Source organism: Heterodontus francisci, chromosome 32 (assembly GCF_036365525.1).
Source record: "Heterodontus francisci isolate sHetFra1 chromosome 32, sHetFra1.hap1, whole genome shotgun sequence".
In the NCBI taxonomy this organism is placed as follows: domain Eukaryota; kingdom Metazoa; phylum Chordata; class Chondrichthyes; order Heterodontiformes; family Heterodontidae; genus Heterodontus; species Heterodontus francisci.
This window is the reverse complement of record NC_090402.1, coordinates 30255857-30276042: the sequence shown is the minus strand read 5'-3', so window position 1 is coordinate 30276042 and position 20186 is coordinate 30255857. Positions and strand designations below refer to the sequence as shown.

At 42.4% G+C, this 20186-nt stretch overlaps 1 protein-coding gene across 8 annotated transcripts in view; it reads left to right on the top strand.

Moving 5' to 3' along the window:
• The window catches only part of rgs3a (regulator of G protein signaling 3a), a 401039-nt gene that overhangs the window by 330333 nt on the left and 50520 nt on the right, over positions 1 to 20186 (top strand). The window contains exon 20 of one of the 8 annotated variants that reach the window (XR_010969010.1): positions 1097 to 1238. The exons of the other annotated variants lie outside the window; for them this stretch is intronic. The gene's annotated coding sequence lies outside the window, so the exon portion shown is untranslated. The remainder of the gene's footprint in view (positions 1 to 1096; positions 1239 to 20186) is intronic. 8 annotated transcript variants of the gene reach the window in all.

Sequence of the window (20186 nt, the reverse complement as noted above, 5' to 3'; positions counted from 1 at the left end):
TACAAGATTATGACAGGTTTAGATGTTAGATAAAGAAAAACTGTTCCCATTAGCTGATGGTACAAGGACTAGGAGACACAGATTTAAGGTTTTGGGCAAGAAATACAGGGGCAATGTGCAGAAGAACATTTTTACATAGTGAGTGGTAATGACCTGGAACTCTCTGCCTATCAGGATGGTGGAAGCAGAGACGATGAATGGTTTCAAAAGGAAATTGGGTGGGCACTTGGGGGAAATATACTTGCAGACTACAGGGATAGACTGAGGAAATGGGACTGATTGGTTTGCTCTGTAGAGAGCTGACTTGGACCAAATGGCCTCCTGTGCCGTAATAACTCTTTGATTATATGACCCTAAGCTTTCACTTTATTTTTACATAAAAATACTTTTTGTTTTTACTTAGTTACACATAAAATTTTATGACTGATACTAGAATTCCAAATTTTCATTTGTTGCAATTTTGATTAGATTTATGATTGCCTTGAACACAGCCCAAAAAGATGCTTATTATCCACTAACAAAAGTAGATTAGTTACAGAAATTTATGTAAACTACTGAGATTTCAGTCAATCAAAGCAAAGATTTCGGCTATGATGTGCTATTTGAAGAATTAACCGTAGAACACAGGTAGCTTGAAAACGGGTGTCTTGCAAGCTCCAGCAGTCCAGCTAACACAGTACAGGCAACTGTGGTCTATTTTCAGTTAGATTTCTTACTCACATGTTTGTCCTGTTTGAATTTTTTGGACTCGAAGGTTTGCAAAAGGATGTTCTGAAGCCTTTTGTCTCAATGGTGGATAACTCTTAAATCACAGTATCGGAAGCTGTTGTATTTACAGCTCGCGAAATACATAAATAAATAGGAACGTTGGTTTAAATATTATATTTGGTCTGCAAAATTTGATGGTACTTTTCTAAGTGGTCAATGACGTAAAAGAGCATTGACACTTCTGCTCTAAATATGCTGTGATCTTGGTGTTCATAATAAGATATATTTATGGCACTTAATTAAAAGAAACTACAGTACATGAACTTTCTAAATTTGTTGTGTGTTGTGTTGTAGATGATTTCAATGATAATTTGATTAACATTCACAGATTAAAAGGCCTACTACTCACTCGCCTATTTTTACTTGCATGTTTTGTTAAAAACAAATGCCCCACGGTGCTTCTCAAACAAAAATGGACCCTGAGCCAAAGGAGATATTCCGAGGAGTGACCAAAAGCTTGGTCAAAAAAGGTGATTTTAAGAAGGCGAGAGATAGATGCAGGGGTTTATAGAGGGAATTCGGAAGTGTGGGCCCTAGATGGCCTCCTGCTGCCAACGCTTCAAATGCAGTTGTCTGCCCTAATACACATGTTAGTATATAATCAGGTATATCTTGTTCTATATCAGCAATTTTTGGATCCAAATTCAGATCTATTTACATGTGCACATCTTGAGGTTGGCTGCTGAGTGGTGCAAAGTAATCCTTGCATCCATATTTGTTGGAAGCTTCATCAGCTGCTGTAAAGGAAACTAGCGGAAAATTGAGAGTCCTCAGTTTCAGTGGAACAATGTCTAGGAAACAGTGATCACTACATCATTAAGTTTAGTGTAGTTAAGGAAAGAGACAAGAAACAATTAAAGGTGAAGATAGTAAACTGAAAGGTCTAATTTCAGTGAGTTGAAAAGGGATCTGACCTAAGTGGACTGGAAACAAAGATTTTGCAGATGAATTTGTTTCTACAGAAACATATTGGGCCTCACTGTTTTTAGGTGTAGCTTTATGGATCAGTGGTTTGGCCCCAGCTAGAGTATTGGGTTGAATTCTGGACACCACAGTATTGAAAGAATGTCAAGGCCTTGGAGAGGGTGCAGAGGAGATTTACTAGAATGGAACCAGAGATGAGGGACTTCAGTTATTATAGAAGCTGGGAATGTTCTCCTTAGAAGAGAGATTAAGGAAAGAGTTAGTAGAGCAGGCCAAGACTGAGGGGTTTGATAGAGTAAATAAGGAGAAACTGTTTCCACTATTTGATGGGCAGAAAACCACAGACACAAGTTTAAAATAATTGAAAAAAGAAGCAGAGGGAAAATGAGGACAAAAGATTTTACGCAGCAAGTTACCATGATCTGGAATGCGCTGCATGAAAGGGTGGTGGAAACATATTTAATAATAACCTTTAAAGTTGAATTGGATAAAGGCTTGAATAAAAAAAATTTTTCAGGGCGATGGGGAAAGAGCAGGGGAGCAGGACTAATTGGAGAGCTCTTTCAAAAATCCAGCACACAACAGCATTGGAGCCACTCAGCCCTGCAATAAATTCATGGAAGTGAAGTAATAGCACCAAATTTGCATGCTGCACACCTCCAACAGAACCAGCATGGGAAGGACACAAATAGGAACCTCCACACCCATTAATGGCACAGATGAATTTTTAACCCTGTGTATCGAACGCAAGAGTTCATTTGTAAGATTGTTTTAGATACGAGGACTAAACATTGTCCTTGTGTATGAAAAGGACTAGTATATTTTTAAGTAATTTACTAATTATTCTGTGATGCAGTTACATACACAATGTAGAGAAATTGAGGTTTCTGCTAAACAACTTGTCCTGCAGGAATCATAAAATGGTTACAGTACAGAAGGAGGCCATTCAGCCCATTGTGTTCAGGCTGACTCGCTGCAAGAGCATCTCAGCTAGTTCTACTTCCCTGCCCTCTCCCATAGTCCTGCAAATGTTTTCTCTTCAAATGCTTATCCAATTCCCTTTTGAAAGCAACAGGAATTGAAAGAACATTAATATTTTGATACTCTTTCCTTTTGCATGACAGCTATTTAGGATTGTCCATTCTGTGTCTGTATGATATTTGTAATTTGTGTATCAACCAGAACTTGTTTCTTTCAGTTTTAACAGACCATTGCAGGTATGCGGATTTTATTGAGGTTGTTGAATTCACTTTTAGTTGAGGTAATGCAGGGGTATTACATTTAATGGGAAATAATTTCCAGTTAGAAAAAGGGGAGGACTAAAAATTCAATTAAGCCCGTTAATGGACGCAGGGATCGCGATGCGTGATTTCCCTGTGCCTGGTCAAGGTGATGCAGCCAGACGCAAACTTTATGCTGCCTGCTCATCACCGTGATTGTGGTATGCAGCCCAGCCTGCAAACGTGCTGCTGACTGACTGCACACTCAGCAGGGAAATAGGTGCATGCGTGGCCAGCGCAAGTTACTCCCACCCTGCACTTCTTAAAGCAGCCTGCTCCTCTTAAAGTGAAGGTGCATTTAGGCTGCAGAAGCAGGTGGAGCTGTTTGTGAAAATCTTTCAGGGAAGGAAGAAGACTACCAATTGAGCAACAAGCAACAGGCCAGAGAGAGAGCTCCCAAGTTCTCTTATGAGTTGCTGGAGGCCTTAGTCCAGGAAGTCAAAAGAAGAGAGGTCGGCTGGAATTTTATGTTGGGCGGGAAGCCCCACCCTCTAGCCGAAAAGTTGGTGGTGAGCCCGCTTTCCCTGGGCCTGGAGAGCCAGGCCGGGATTTTTTGCTTCCCAGGCCCTTAAGGGTCTTGGGCAGGACTTCCACCTCTTTGAGGCAGGAAGTCCCGCCTAATGGAGCTGCCACTTAATCAGCAGGCTGGCAGCTCTGAGTCCCATCAGCGCCACTGGAAGTGGTGGCAGTGCTGAGACTACACCCAGCCATCAGAGGCAAGAGGAAGGATAGCCCTGCAACTCAGGTAAGTTTTTAGGGCCTCGCTGGGGACATTCAGCCAGGCCCCGGCGAGGCAAGGGGGGGCGTTGGGGATGGGTTAGGGTGCCCAATCAGGAGGACATCCCCCCCCCCACAGCCCACAAGAAGGACGCCTGGTTTTACCAGGCGGGGTTCTTGAGGCCTTTGCCATCTGGCCGCTGAAGGTAAAATACCTGCAGTGGTTGGAGGAGGCCCTTAAGTGCCAGTTAAGGGTCTTGATTGGCCTGGGGCAGGCGGGCCATTTCTCAACACCACACCCCTGTGTAAAATTGCTTCACACCCACCCCTCGCTGTTCCACATACCTCCAGCTGTACAACCATGGCAGGCACATCACTCAACACAAATTGCAACACACTCACCGACATTCTTCCCTCTCTCTTGCAGGACAAGGCGACCCATAAATACAGGGAGCAGAGCAGAACTGGAGGGGGACAAGCACACGTACATCACCTGAGCCATCTGAAGGAGCCAGTGCTCAGCATCATTGGGATGGCTGTGACAAAGCCCATTGCATCTAGCGTCATTGAGCACATTCAGGATAGCAATAAGTTCCTGCACTATGCACCTTCTCAAATTCCACCTCAACCTCATCCTACTATCTGGTATAAAGTACAAGCTGCAGGTGGTGTGAAAGCTGCAGACTATAGATCGGGTAACCACAAGCCTCTTGCCTTCCACCCGTCCCCCTTCCCTCACCCCAACCCTCTCATTGTGCATTTATGTTTTCAGATATACAGAAACTGCCACCTGGCCAGCCACTGTAGCCTCATGAAGAAAGGCGAGAGTAGACCTCTGATGATGAAGCACCATCGCTTGATCTGACACTCGCAGCCACCAGCTCAGATACTGGCACCGCATGTATCTTAGAGAGCAGTATAGAGTCGGGATCTGCAAGTGGCGAATTACCGAGCACAAGTGGGGCTGCAGCCAGGCAAGTGGGAAATGACAATTCACGTGCTAACTCCCTGGAGGATGAGGTTGAAGACAAGCTATGCCGCAGAGGACTCAGAAGAGGACATTGATGGAGCAGTGTGTAGGAAAAAAGGCTAATGGGAATACACTCCAAAATACATTGGCAAGCCTGCCAGACTGCACGTTATCACTATCGAGGAGCATGGAGTCCGACTCCAACTTGGCACAGGGCGTTGCGCAGACCCTGGAGCCCATCCTTTGCAGTTTGGAATTGGTGGCCAGCTCTGTGAAAGCCTTTGCGGACCTGCCGTCTGCAGCATCAGGTGGCCGATGTCTCAATTTCCATTGCCAACTTCTCAGTTCTGCCATGGAAGCTGCTACTGAGGTCATGAGATCTATGCTTGCTGCTATGCTGGCTCAGTCTGCTGCCATCATGGCTGTGGATACCAGCACTCAAAGAGGGATGCAGGCTCTCTCAGCTGTCCAGCAATCTGACCTGCAACAGATGACTATGATTGCTGAAGCAGCACCCCAGAGGAGTGGCAGTGGACCGTGGTGCATAAGCCTGCTGTCCTCTCTCAGGATAACAACATTTGTTCTCCCATTACTGCCACTCCACCAGTACCCTTGCTGTTGCCTCTCAGCCAGACTGCCCAGACTGCTACCACCCATGACGAGATGGTGCAGTCTGAAGCTGGGCCCTCAGGGCCGAAAGCTGCATGAGATCCTCCTGCAAGGCGATCTGCAGTCTACCCCACCGAATGTCAGCAACTGTCTATCAGCCATGTTGCACCCACAGTGGTAGCATTGCATGGGAGCACTAGGCCAGGTAAAGGCACCCGTAAGACAGGCATTAAGGGAAAGCACGAAAAGTAATTAGTTTGGTTTTGTATATATTATTGGAAGTGTTGCTGGATAAAGTTGTTTTGGAATTTTTTTGTGGTGTCTTTTACTTCAGGATTTTGACCAAACATATGCTGTGATGGATGTTTGGGTGATGTGCCTTTCATAGCTAAATAGCTGGAAGCTGTCAGATGTGGTGTGAGGCTTGCAGAGGGGCAAGTGTATGAGGGTGAACTGGAGCACATGAATGTTAGGCACGAGTCCTGATTGCTAGAGATTGCCGACAGTGAGTGATGGGGTGTAATGCATTAAGTAGTGTGTGAGATTAGTGATGCTTTGGATAGGAGATGACATTTGAAGATACAATCATTGACCTTGAACATACAAACATATGAATTAGGAGCAGGCCATTCAGCCCCTCGAGCCTGCTGATTGTAACCTCAACTCCAAATTCCCACCTACCCCCAATAACCTTTCACCATCTTGCTTATCAAGAATCTACCTATCTCTGCCTCAAAAATATTCAAAGATTCTGCTTCCACTGCCTTTTGAGGAAGAGAGTTCCAAAGACTCATGACCCTCAGAGAAAAAAATTCTCCTCATCTCTCTGGGTGACCCCTTATTTTTAAACAGTGGCCCCTTGTTCTAGATTCTCCCACAAGAGGAAACACCCTTTCCATATCCTCCCTGTCAAGACCCCTCAGGATATTATATGTTTCAATCAAGTCGCCTCTGACTCTTCTAAACTCCAGCGGATACAAGCCTAGCCTGTCTAACCTTTCCTCATAATACATCCTGCCCATTCCAGGTATTAGTCTAGTAAACCTTCTCTGAACTGCTTCCAATGCATTTATATCCTTAAATAAGAAGACCTATACTGTACACAGTACTCCAGATGTGGTCTCACCAATTCCCTGTATAACTGAAGCATAACCTCCCTACTTTTGTATTCAATTCCCCTCGTAAAAAATGATAACATTCTATTAGCTTTCCTAATTACTTGCTGTACCTGAGCATCCTTACATTTTGTGATTCATGCACTAGGACATCCAGATCCTTCTGCATCTCAGAGCTCTGCAATCTCTCACCATTTAGATAATATGCTTTTTTATTCTTCCTGCCAAAATGGACAATTTCCCATTTTCCCACATTATACTCCATTTGCCAGGTCTTTGCCCACTCACTTAACCTATCTATATGCCTTTGTAGCCTCCTTATGTCCTGTTGACAACTTACTTTCCTACCTATCTTTGTGTCATTGGCAAATTTAGCAATCATGCCCTCGATCCCTTCATCTAAGTCATTTATATAAATTTTTAAAAGTTGAGGCCCCAGCATTGATCTCTGTGGCACACCACTCATTACATCTTGCCAACGAGAAAATGACCCATTTATACCTAATCTCTATTTCCTGTTAGTTGGCTAATCTTCTATCCATGCCAATATGTTACCCCGTACACCATGGGCTTTTATTTTCCATAATAACCTTTGATGTAGCACCTTATCAAATGCCTTCTGGAAATCTGAGTACAGTACATCATTGGTTCCTCTTTATCCACAGCACATGTTAATTCTTCAAAGAATTCCAATAAATTGGTTAAACATAATTTCCCTTTTACAAAATCATGTTGATCTGCCTGATTACCTTGAATTTTTCTGTAACATCTTTAATAATAGCTTCTAACATTTTCCCTAAGACAGATGTTAAGCTAACTGGCCTGTAGTTTCCTGCTTTCTATCTCCTTTTTTGAATAAAGGAGTTACATTGGCTATTTTCCAATCTAATGGAACCTTCGCCAAATCGAGGAAATTTTGGAAAATTAAAACTAACGCATCAACAATCTCACTAGCTATTTCTTTTAAGACCTTAGGATGAAGTCCATCAAGACTAGGGGACTTGCCAGCCTGTAGCTCCAACAATTTGCTCAGTACCACTTCCTTGGTGATTGTAATTTTCTTGAGTTCCTCCCTCCCTTCCATTTCCTGAAGCTATTTCTGGGATGTTACTTGTATCCTCTATAGTGAAGACCGATGCAACATATCTGTTGCTATCTCCCTATTTTCCATTATTAATTCACCAGACTCACTTTCTGTAGGACCAACACTCACTTTGTTAACTCTTTTCTTTTTTAAATATCTATAGAAACTCTTACTATCTGTTTTTATATTTCCAGCTAGCTTTCTCTCATACTCTAATTTTTCCCCCTTATTAATCTTTTAGTCCTTCTTTGCTGTTTTTTATATTCTGTCCAATATTCTGTCCTGCCACCCATCTTTGCACAATTATATGCTTTTTCTTTAAGTTTGATACTATTTTTAAGTTTTCTAGTTAACCACGGATGGTGAGTCTTCCCCTTGGAATTTTTCTTTCTTATTGGAATGTATCTATTTTGTGTATTCTGAAGTATCCCCTTAAATGTCTACCACTGCATCTCTATTGACCTATCCCTTAACCTAATTTGCCAATTCACTTTAGCTAGCTCTGCTTTCATGCCTCATAATTGTCCTTATTTAAGTTTAAAACACTCGTCTTAGACCCATTCATCGCTCCCTCAAACTGAATGTAAAATTCAATCATAATATGATCACTGCTGTCGAGGAGCGCCTTCACTATGAGGTCATTTATGAATCCTATTTTGTTGCACCATACCAGGTCTAGTATAGCCTGCTCTCTGGTTGGCTCCAGAACGTGCTGTTCAAGAAAATCTATCCCGAAAACTTTCTGTGAACTCCTCATCTAGGCTACTTTTGCCCATCTAATTTTTCCAGTCTATATGTAGATTAAATTCCCCCATGAATATTGCCATACCTTTCTGACAAGCTCCCATTACTTATTCCTTTATACCCCATCCTACCATGTGGTTACTGTAAGGGAGCCAGTACACCACTTTGCCAAGTGACTTCTTGCCTTTATCATTTCTCATCTCTACCCAAACCGCTTCTACATCCTGGTTTTCTGAACTTAGGTCATCTCTCTCTATTGTGCTAATACCATCAGGAATTAACAGAGCCACCCTTCACCTTTTCCTAGCTTCCTGTCCTTCCTGAATGTCATGTACCCTTCAATATTCAGGTCTCAATCTGTGTCATCCTACAGCCATGTCTCTGTAATGGCTATCAGATCGTACTTATTTATTTCTATTTGTGCTATCAGTTCATCTATTTTATTTCGAATGCTACGTGCATTCAGATACAGAGCCTTTAGTTTTATCCTTTTATTATTTTTGTAACTTCTAGCCTTATCTGCTGATTTACTCTTAGATTTGTGCTCTCTGTCCCTTCCTGTCACAGTTTATTTATCATTTCCCATATTAATACCTTTCTTTCCTTGTCTCTACTCTTTGATTTACCACATCTTTCCAAATTTGATCCCTTACCCCCACTATTTAGTTTAAAACCTTCCCTACTTCCCTAGTTATGCGGCTTGCTAGAACTCTGGTCCCAGCATGGTGACCACTCATGTGATGTCACTGAACTTTTTTATGGCATTGCAGCCAGGTCCTTGGGGCCAGTCACCTTGCAATGACCTCTGTGGTTACCTGCTCTCATTCCCTTCACAGTGCAAGCCTCCTGGCCCCTGTGGAAACATGACATTTCTTCTCCTTTCCACCTCCAGGACTAAGACTTCCAGCACTGCATCGCGAACCTGGGAGCCCTCTCTCTCTGACCTACTGCTCCATTGCTCCTCTTTCTTCCTTTTGAGAAACACTTAGAGACTATTCCTACAGTTGCTGCAGCCAGAATACACCTCCCCTTTAAGAGGTGCAGGCTGCCTTTAAAATGTACAAGCTAGCTTTAACCCATGCTAGCTTTGCATAAACCTGGGCCCCCTTCTGGGCGTGCTGCTTGCATCACCTTCACCCGGGGCGGGGTAATCGTGCATTGCGATATGTGGGTTTGGAAATTGGCGGTTTGCAATTTTTAGCCCCTTATGTCTCTAAAACTGGAATAAATTACTAAATATTTGGAGAATGTGAACTAATTAGAGTCAGTCAGCATGCATTTCTAACAGGCAGTGTTTCCTTGGCCAACATTACAAAATCCTTGGAAGAAGGAATTTGTGCTTTATTTAGATTTTCTGAAAACATTTGATAGCAGGATACTTCTGACAGAGATAATGGCACATGGAAATGAAATATAACCACAGTAATGGATAGATAGTTGAAGAACAGCAAGCAAGCAGCACAAATAAAAGGAATTTTGTCAGGTTGGGAAGATGTGGTGAGTATGTTCTAGAATTTGTGTTGGGACCACTCTTGTAATATGGAATTGAGGGAACAATATTGAAATTTTCTGAAGACACCAATTTGGGAGGTATGACAGATTTTGAAAGGATTGAAAAACTGCTGGAAGAAATTGGCCAGCATAATGAGCAGACAGATGACGGACGAAGTTCAATATAGAAAAATATGAAGTAATAGATTTTGGAAGTAAAAATAGGGAAGCAAAATGCATTGTAAATGAAGTACAGGAGCTGAGGGACCTTTACTGTTCACAAATGCTCCCGTAGTGCAGAAATCTGAAAGAATTAATAAACATTTTATCCCAATAAAGTTTTATTTTAGTGGTATGCGTTGAGGGAAGAATGCCAGAATATTGGGAAAATTTCTTGCACTTTTTTAAGTAATACTATGAGATCTTTAACATTCACCAGATCAGGCAGACAGGGCTTTGGTTTAATGTTTCTTTTGAAGTATAATACCTTCAACCGTGTAGCACACACTCAGTAGTCCATGGAAGCCTCATCCTAGGTTATGTGCTTGAGAATAAATTTTCTTCCACCACAGAATATATTTACATCAATAAATAAATCTGTGCATCTAATATGTTGCAGTGACAGTAACAGTTAAGTCCTTCATTGCAGTTACTTGCACCACTTTTCTGTCATTGTTATCGCAGATGGAGTTCACAAATTTGTAGTTTACCTTAAAAATTCACGGCTGTTGTCAAAGGAAATTCACTGGTCCTAACAATGACTTTCCTGTGCTGTAAGTCCTTAGTTCTGTTTCATTGGTGGACAGAAATCTTCACATAAGAATAAAAGCAAAATACTGCAGATGCTGGAAAACTGAAATAAAAACAGAAAGTGCTGGAAATACTCAGCAGGTCAGGCAGCATCTGTGGAGAGAAAAGCAGAGTTAACATTTCAGGTCTGTGACCTTTCATCAGAACTGGAAAAGGTAAGAAAAGTATTAGGTTTTAAACAAGTGAAGGCAGGGGTGGTGGTGGGGAAGAGAACAAAAGGGAAGGTATGTGATGGGGCAGAGGGCAGAAGAGATTAAATAACAAAGATGTCATAGGATAAAGGGAAAGAGCGTGTTAAGAGTTCTGGTGAAAGACAAAGCACAGTGAAAGGCCACAGACCTGAAACATTAACTCTGCTTCTCTCTCCACAGATGCTATCTGCTCTGCTGAATATTTCCAGCACTTTCTGTTTTTATTTCAGAAGTCTTCACATGCTGGACAGTTTTACTGTCAATCATACAAAATTCTGGTGTGTTATGTGTTCATTAGACTCAGAAAGGGAAGCCTAAACTGGATCCTGGGAATATTGCCCACGGAAAGATACTAGCAATTGAGGACTTGTAGAGTCTGTAACCTGGTTCAGCCGCTTTGTCCAAGATTTTCTGCTAGGCCTCATTTCAAGTCTAAATAATGTTATCATTAATAAACATATATCCAAAAAGCTGCTGATGCAAACGTATCTTGGTATTTAGATGGGTAACGTATTTACCAAAGGGAAACAGTGCTCAAAGGTGATCTTTTCGAACAGGAGAAACTAGCAAAGCAAGAAATTACAGGTGAAAATAGAAATATTTGCCAGGTCTTCGGGCGCCAGTAGGTAGGGCTTGCGGGCTGTAGGTTTAGACACCACAGACATAAAGTGATTTTGTGGAAAGGATTTCACAATTGATTCTACTGCTATCAATTTGGAATACTCAGCAAGACAAAATCAGCACAAGATGGCACTGTATCTTCACACTTATTTCTGGTATATATTTTATGAATGAATTCTGAAAGTCTTTCTCATAACTGAGGTCACTTTTTATGGCTCATGTCAGAGTGCAACACTCAGCTGGCAAGAATTCATAGCTGGATTTTGTTAAATATATATAGACGTTGGTTTATGTGTTTTCCTTATGCCATTGTATTGCTTCTGCAAAGTTAACATTTACATTGGATACCATTCCTACTGAGGAAGCAATTATGGACTAATTGGATGCAGAATTTTGGGAGCAGAAAAAACTTACTGGGTTCTTCAGGCTTTTTTGGCCTCCCCTGCATCTCCCTCACATTCCAGTTAATATTGGGTCCAGTACCTCTATAACTGTAGGGGCTGGAATTTACCAAGCCCCCGACGTCAGCCTCCATGGTGGAGGGGACTGGAAGATGGTTCCGGCAGAGGCTTGCCAATGAGGCTGATGAGGCCCGGTCCGCTCCACCCCCCCCGCGGCCACGAGGCTCCGTGGCGGCAATTCCCGCCGTTGGGCAACAGGAACAGCATTTCAATATTTAAATCAATGACATGAATATGTTTAAATAAACTTACCCTCAATCTTCCAGGCCCACTGCGATCCTCAGTGCAGAGGCTAACACTCCTGCGCCTTCAATTCCCCATCTGGGGAAAGCAGGCATGACACTTGTGGGAATTGGGGGTGGGGTTCAAGTTTTTGACTGCCGGGAGGGGGAAACGGGGTCAAATAATCAACAGTGTAGGGGATTGTGGGAAGGGGGTGAACTTTCAACTTTGTACAGTCTGGGGGGTGGGAAGGTCAAACTTAAAAGGTTATGTTTTGGGGGAAAGGGCAAATAGTTAATCCAGTTGTTAGTGGGATTGGGAAAAGGAGCATTAGAACTTTATTTGATAAATTTTGGGGGGTGGGGTATCTTTAAAAATTTAAATATGCCAGCAGGGCCAGCTGCCCTTTCAAAATGTTGCCAGCACCTGCGCACAGGCAGCTGCACCATTGTCGGCGTCAGACAGCCTGCCCCCTCCACTTGATTAGTGGGAGCGGGCCGCCACAGCTATTTAAATAAGCCGCCACGCGCAGCCCGCACAATTTTTTGAGGCCGCTGCACCTCTGCGGCGTGCAGCCCGCGCCATTTTTTGAGCCCGCCGAGGCTCTTAAAATCCAGTCCTATATCTCCGTAGCTATTGGAGACTATTCTCATAAGCAAAACATATTTCTGTAACAATGATTTAGAGAAGTAATTTCTGTTCTGTTTTTGGCATTATCTTTTCAGCACTAAATATTTTTGACTTCCTTAGTTCAGGTGGTTCTCATACGTGAGCCCCATAAAATATTTTCACTGATCCTGATATCTAGGTAAATTTGCAGTTATGTTCACATAATTAACAAAAAATCCTTTTCTGATTATATGTTGTGCCTGCAATTCATCCTGCTTTTCTTTGAATCATGGTAGAATAGCACACTGAACTTTGGTTTAGGTTTTAACTACCAAATAAATATATTAAACAGGAGCAAGTGACTAGAAACAGTTGTTCAACCTATACCTTTACAATGGTTGCCAAGCTTTGCTAGTTCTCCATATAGTAGAAAATAATAGATAGTTGACGACTCGTATGACAAACAGGGATATAAGTAATTTCATTGGTACTGATTCTTTTCCCTTTACTCATACAGAAGTTATGCGGTCCAAATGACTCTCTTCAGACAGATTCAGTGATTTGAAAAACAATGCAAATAACTGCTGAAATAAAAAAAAAGCAACCAATCAAACACACATTTGGTGCACATGGTCAGTTCTGGTAAGCTTATGTCAAGCTTAAATTTTAGATTAAGAGTCCAGCTTTAAAATCTCCTGGTTAGCCTTGTTTAATAGCCCTGTTAAACAAGAAGCAGCCAGCAGTGCCAGTTATCTGTCAATCAGTTGAAAGTAGTTAGGTTCAATAGATGCTAATTATTGTAGCAGAAGCTGAGCTAGTGAGCCATCAAAATCTCTCTGTATAAAGCAGACCAGTTCTTAGCTGAATGCAGTGAGAAGATACATTTGCTAGAGTGAAGCTGGAATTTGGTGCAGTCGGGGAAAGAGGGGCTCATTTTCCTATCTTTTTTAGCCTCTTGCAGCTGGTGATTCTGCTTTCTTTGACTCCAATGTAGGTGATTGACTGGTGAGTGTTTTATCATTTATCTTTCAAAACTCAGGTAATTTTAGAAATTATGAAGTTTTTATTTGGTAATACTAATTAAGCTTGGGCAACTGAGTTAATTAAGAAAGTGATTAAGTAATTAAAGTGAATTAACTAACAGCATAAGTAACAATGGCAGGACAGGTATTATTTTACAGCTGTGGTATTTGGGAACTTTTGGATGCCAAGGCGATCCAGGACAAAAATGTCTGAGGAAGTGTAAGTAGCTAGAGGAATTCCAGATTGGGATTATTGATCTGGAAGCTGAACTGTAAACACTGTGCAACATAAGGGAGGGGGAGAAATACCTAGACATTCCATTCTAGAAGACGGTCACACCCCTTAGAACAGGGTCATCTGTTTTCCTCATCAGTGTGGGACAGGAGGATGTGATTGTGAGTGAGGCATCACAAGGGATCAAGCAGACAACAGTGGAGGAGCCTCAGACTTTGCAATTGTCAAATAGGTTTACGGTGTCTCAACCTGTGGAGGAAAGTGAGGTCTGCCAGGTGGATGAGCAGACTGGCTACTACACTGTGGTATAGGAAGCCATTCAAGTGGGAGAAGCAAAAAGGAATGTAGTCGTAGTGGGGGATTGACACTGTGCTGTGCAGCCGTGAGTGAGAGTCCAGGAGGCTGTGTTGCCTGCCTGGTGGCAGGGTTCAGGATATCTGCTCAGGGCTGGAGTTCCAGTTGTTGTGGTCCATATAGGTACCAGTGCAGTGTTTGCAGTTTGGCTTCCAGAATAATAATTCTGATCTGGAATTCCTCCAGCTGCTTACACTTTCTGCAGACCTATTTGTCCTGGATCACTTGGTATCCAAAAGCTCCCACATACCACAGCTGCAACATAACACCTCTCCATAAGGTAGGAAGAAGTATATAAGAAGAAATATTGGGTGCTTGTGATAAAGGGATGACAGTAATCATGGGTGTTTTTAAACTACATGTAAACTGGAAAAATCAGATTGGTAATAGTAGCCTGGATGAGGAGTTCATAGAACGCTTTAGCGATAGTTTCTTAGAGCAGCACAGTCTGGAACCAACCAGAGAGCAGGCTATATTAGACTTGGTATTGTGTCATGTGACAGGATTAATTAATGACCTCAGAGTAAAGGCACCTCGGTAGCAGTGACCACAATATGATTGAATTTTACATCCAGTTTGAAAGAGAGAAGGGTGGATTTAAGACTAGTATTTTAAACTGAAATAAGGGCGACCATGTGGGCATGAAAGCTGAGCTAGCTGAAATGCACTGGGTTACTCGGCTAGGAAATAGATCAATACAGAAGCAGTGACAGACGTTCAAGGGGATATTTCAGAATACTCACGATCAGTATATTCCTACTATAAAGAAAAATTCTAAGGGGAGGACCCACCATCTGTGGTTATTTAAAGAAGTTAAAGAAAGCATCAAGCTTAAGGAAAAGGCATATAATTGTGCAAAGGTGAGTGACAGGTCAAATGATTGGTCAGAATATAAAGAATGGCAGAGAATGACTAAAAGGTTAATCAGGAGGAAGAAATTAGAGTATGAGAGAAGATGGCTAGAAATGTAAAAACAGATAGCAAGAGATTCTAGAGGTATTTAAAAAGGAAAAGAGTAAGTCATGTGAGTGTTGGTCCTCTAGAAAATGGGGAGTTAATAATAGATAATAAGGAAATGGCGGATAAAACGAACAAATATTTTGCTTCTGTCTTCACTATAGAAGATACAAAAAACATTCCAGTAATAGCTGTAAATCAGGAGGTGGAAGGAAGAGAGGAACTTGGTGAAATTACAATCACTACGGAAGCAGTACTGACCAAACTGATGGAGCTGCGGGCTGACAAGTCCCCGGGTTCTGATGGTCTTCATCCTAGAGTCTTAAAAGAGGTGGATAATGAGGTAGTACGTGTTGGTAATTTTTCAAAATTCACTGGATTGTGGAAAGGTGCCATCAGACTGGAAAATAGCAAATATAACATTCCCCCCCCCCCCCTTTCAAGAAGGGTGGAGGCAGAAAACAGGCAACTATAGGCCAGTTAGCTTGATGTCTGGTGTGGGGAAGGTGTTAGAATCGATCATTAAGGAGGCTACAGCTGTGCACTTAAAAAAAAAACTCAAGGTAATTGGGAATAGTCAGCTTGGCTTTGTGAAAGAAAGATCATGGTTAACCAATTTATTGGAGTTCTTTGAAGGAGTAACGTGCCATAGATAAAGGGGAGCCCATTGACGTACTGTACTTGGATTTCCAGAAGTCAATTGACAAAGTGCCACATAAAAGGTTATTGTGCAAAGTAGGAGCTCGTGGTGTAGGGGGTAACATATTAGCATGGATAGAAAATTGGCAGGCTGGCAGAGAACAGAGTATGCATAAATGGATCCTTTTCTGATCGGCAGGATGTTACGAGTGGAGTCCTGCAGGGGTCTGTGCTGGGGCCTCAACATTTTAGAATTTGTCAATACGGTCCCCGGAAGTGCAGAAGGTTTTAGTTTAGGCAGGCATCAAGATCGGCGCAGGCTTGGAGGGCCAAATGGCCTGTTCCTGTGCTGTACTATTCTTTGTTCTTTTGTTCTTTGTTCAATGATTTAGATGAGGGGAGCGATGGTATGGTAACTAAATTTGCAGATGACACAAAGATAGGTAGGAAAGTATGTTTTGAAGAAGAACACTCAGGGGCAAAAAACATTAGTGGGGGTTGTATATAGACCTTCAAACTGTAATGGTGATGTTGGGAATGGCATTAAGCAGGAAATTAGAGACACATGTGATAAAGGAACATCTGTAATTATGGGTGAGTTTAATCTGCATATAGATTGGGAAAATCAAATTAGTCACAATACCGTAGAGGAGGAATTCATGGAGTGTATACGGGATGGTTTTCTGGACCAGTATGTTGAGGAACCAACTAGAGTTGGTTCCTAAACTGGGTATTGTGTAATGAGAGGAATAATTGACAATCGAGTTGTGAGATCCCTTGGGGCTGAGCAACCATAATATGATAGAATTCTTCATCAAGATGGAGAGTGACATAGTTGATTCTGAGACTAGGGTCCTGAATCTTAATAAAGGAAACTATGAAGGTGTGAGTTGGCTACGATGGATTGGCAAACATTACTTAAAGCGATGACGGTGGATCGGCAATGGCAAACATTTAAAGAACGCGTGGATGAACTGCAACAATTGTTCCTGTCTGGCGCAAAAGTAAAATGGGAAAAGTAGCCAAACCATGGCTTACAAGCAAAATTAGAGATCGCATTAGATCCAAGGAAGAGGCATATAAATTTGCCAGAAAAAAATAGACCTGAGGATTGGGAGCAGTTTAGAAGTCAGCAAAGGAGTACCAAGGGATTGATTAAGAAGGGGAGTAAGCTTACGAGAGTAAGCTTGCGGGGAACATAAAAACTGACTGTAAAAGTTTCTGTAGGTATGTGAAGAGAAAAAGATTGGTGAAGACAAATGTAGGTCCCTTACAGTCAGAAACAGGGGAATTTTTTATGGGGATAAAAGAAATGGCTGCCCAACTAAATGCATACTTTGGTTCTGTCTTCACAAAGGAGGACACAAATATCATACCAGAAATGTTGGGGAACACAGGGTTTAGTGAGAGGGAGGAACTGAAGGAAATCAGTATTAGTGGAGAAATGGTGTTGGGGAAGTTGAGATTGAAGGCCAATAAATCCCCAGGGCCTGATGATCTACATCTCAGAGTACTTATGGAAGTGGCCCGAGAAATAGTGGATGCATTGGTGGCCATCTTCCAAGATTCTAGACTCTGGAAGAGTTCCTACAGATTGGAGGGTAGCTAATGTAACCCCACTATTTAAAAAGGGAGGTCGAGAGAAAACTGGGAATTATAGTCCAGTCAGCCTGATCGGTAGTGGGGAAAATTCTAGAGTCCATTATCAAAGATTTTATAGCAGAGCACTTGGAGAACAGTGGTAGAATTGGACAGAGTCAGCATGGATTTACGAAAGGGAAATCATGCCTGACAAATCTTCTAGAATTCTTCGAGGATGTAACTAGTAGAGTTGATGAGGGGGAGCTAGTGGATTAGGTTTATTTGGACTTTCAGAAGGCTTTCGACAAGGTCCCACATTAGAGATTAGCAGGTAAAATTAAAGTGCATGGGACTGGGGGTAGTGTATTGTGATGGATAGAAAACTGGTTGGCAGACAGGAAACAGAGTAGGAATAAATGGGTCTTTTTCCGAATGGCAGGCAGTGGCTAGTGGGGTACTGCAGGGATCGGTGCTAGGACCCCAGCTATTCACAATATATATTAATGAGTTAGATGAGGGAACTAAATGTAATATCTCCAAATTTGCAGATGACACAAAACTGGGTTGGAGGGTGAGTTGTGAGGAGGATGCAGAGAGGCCTCAAGGTGATTTTGATAAGTTGAGTGAGTGGGCAACTGCATGGCAGATGCAGTATAATAGATAAATGTGAGGTTATCCACTTTGGTAGCAAAAACAGGAAGGCAGATTATTATCTGAACAGCTATAAACAGAGGAGAATATGCAACGAGACCTGGATGTTCTCGTACACCAGTCGCTGAAGGTAAGCATGCAGGTGCAACAGGCGGTTAAAAAATGGCAAATGGTATGTTGGCCTTCATAGCTAGAGGATTCGAGAACAGGAGCAGGGATGTCTTGCTGCAATTATACAGGGCCTTGGTGAGGCCACATCTGGAATATTGTGTGCAGTTTTGGTCTCCTTATCTGCGGAAGGATGTTCTTGCTATAGAGGGAGTGCAGCGAAGGTTTACCAGACTGCTTCCGGGGATGGCGGGACTGATGTATGAGGAGAGATTGAGTTGATTAGGATTATATTCACTGGAGTTCAGAAGAGTGAGTGGGGATCTCCTAGAAACCTATAAAATTCTAACAGGACTTGACAGGGTAGATGCAGGAAGGATGTTCCCAATGGTGGGGGAGCCCAGAACCAGATGTCATAGTCTCAGAATACAGGGTAAACCTTTCAGGACTGAGGTGAAGAGAAATTACTTCACCCAGAGAGTGGTGAGCCTGTGGAATTCACTACCACAGAAAGCAGTTGAGGCCAAAACATTGTATGTATGTTTTCTAGAAGGAGTTAGATGTCGCTCTTGGGGCGAAAGGGATCGAAGGATATGGGGAGAAAGCGGGAACAGGTTACTGAGTTGAATGATCAGCCATGATCATGATGAATGGCGGAGCAGGCTCTAAAGGCTGAATGGCCTACTCCTGCTCCTGTTTTCTGTTTCTATGTAGGACATAAGGAGCTTGCAGATTGATAGGTAGTGTGAGTGGACAAAAACTGGCAGATGGAGTATAATGTGGGAAAATGTGAAGTTGTTCACTTTGGCAGGAAGAATAAAAAAGCAGAGTATTACTTAAACAGAGAACAACTGCAGAACTCCGAGCTGCAGAGGGATCTAGGTGTTCTAGTACAAGTCACAAAATGTTAGTATACTGGCACAGCAAGTAATAAAGAAGGCTAATGGAATGCTATCCTTTATTACGAGAAGAATGGAAAATAAAAGTAAGGATGTTGTGCTTCAGTTATGTAGAGCATTTATGAGACCACATCTCAAATACTGTGTGTAGTTTTGATCTTATTCAACATAGAAAATAGGAGCAGGAGTAGGCCATTCAGCCCTTCGGGCCTGCTCCGCCATTCAAAAAAGATCATGGCTGATGGTCTAATTCAGTACCCTGTTCCCGCTTTCTCCCCATATCCCTTGATCCCTTTGGCATTAAGAAATATATCTATCTCCATCTTGAATATATTTAATGACTTGACCTCCACTGTCTTCTGCAGTAAAGAATTGCACAGGTTCACCACCCTCTCAGTGAAGAAATCTCTCCTCCTCTCGGTTCTAAATGACATACCCCGTATCCTGAGACTGTGACTCCTGGTTCTGAACTCCCCAGCCATCAGGAACATCCTCCCTGCATCTAGCCTGTCTAGTTTAGTTTAGTTTAGAGATACAGCACTGAAACAGGCCTTTCAGCCCACCGAGTCTGTGCCAACCATCAACCACCCATTTATACTAATCCTACACTAATTCCATATTCCTACCACATCCCCACCTGTTCCTATATTTCTCTACCACCTACCTATACTAGGGGCAATTTATAATGGCCAATTTACCTATCAACCAGCAAGTCTTTGGCATGTGGGAGGAAACCGGAGCACCCGGAGGAAACCCACGCAGACACAGGGTGAACTTGCAAACTCCACACAGACAGTACCCAGAATTGAACCCGGGTCGCTGGAGCTGTGAGGCTGCGGTGCTAACCACTGCGCCACTGTGCTGCCCTAGACTGTTAGAATTTTATAGGTTTCTACAAGATCCCCTCTTATTCTTCTAAACTCTAGTCAATATAGGCCTGGTTTGACCCAATCTCTCCTCATATGTCAATCCTGCCATCCCAGGAATCAGCCTAGTAAATCTTCTTCGCACTCCCTCCAAGGCAAGGATATCCTTCCTCAGATAAGGAGACCAAAACTGCACACAATACTCCAGATGTGGTCTCACCAAGGCCCTGTACAACTGCAGTAAGGAAGGATGTGAAT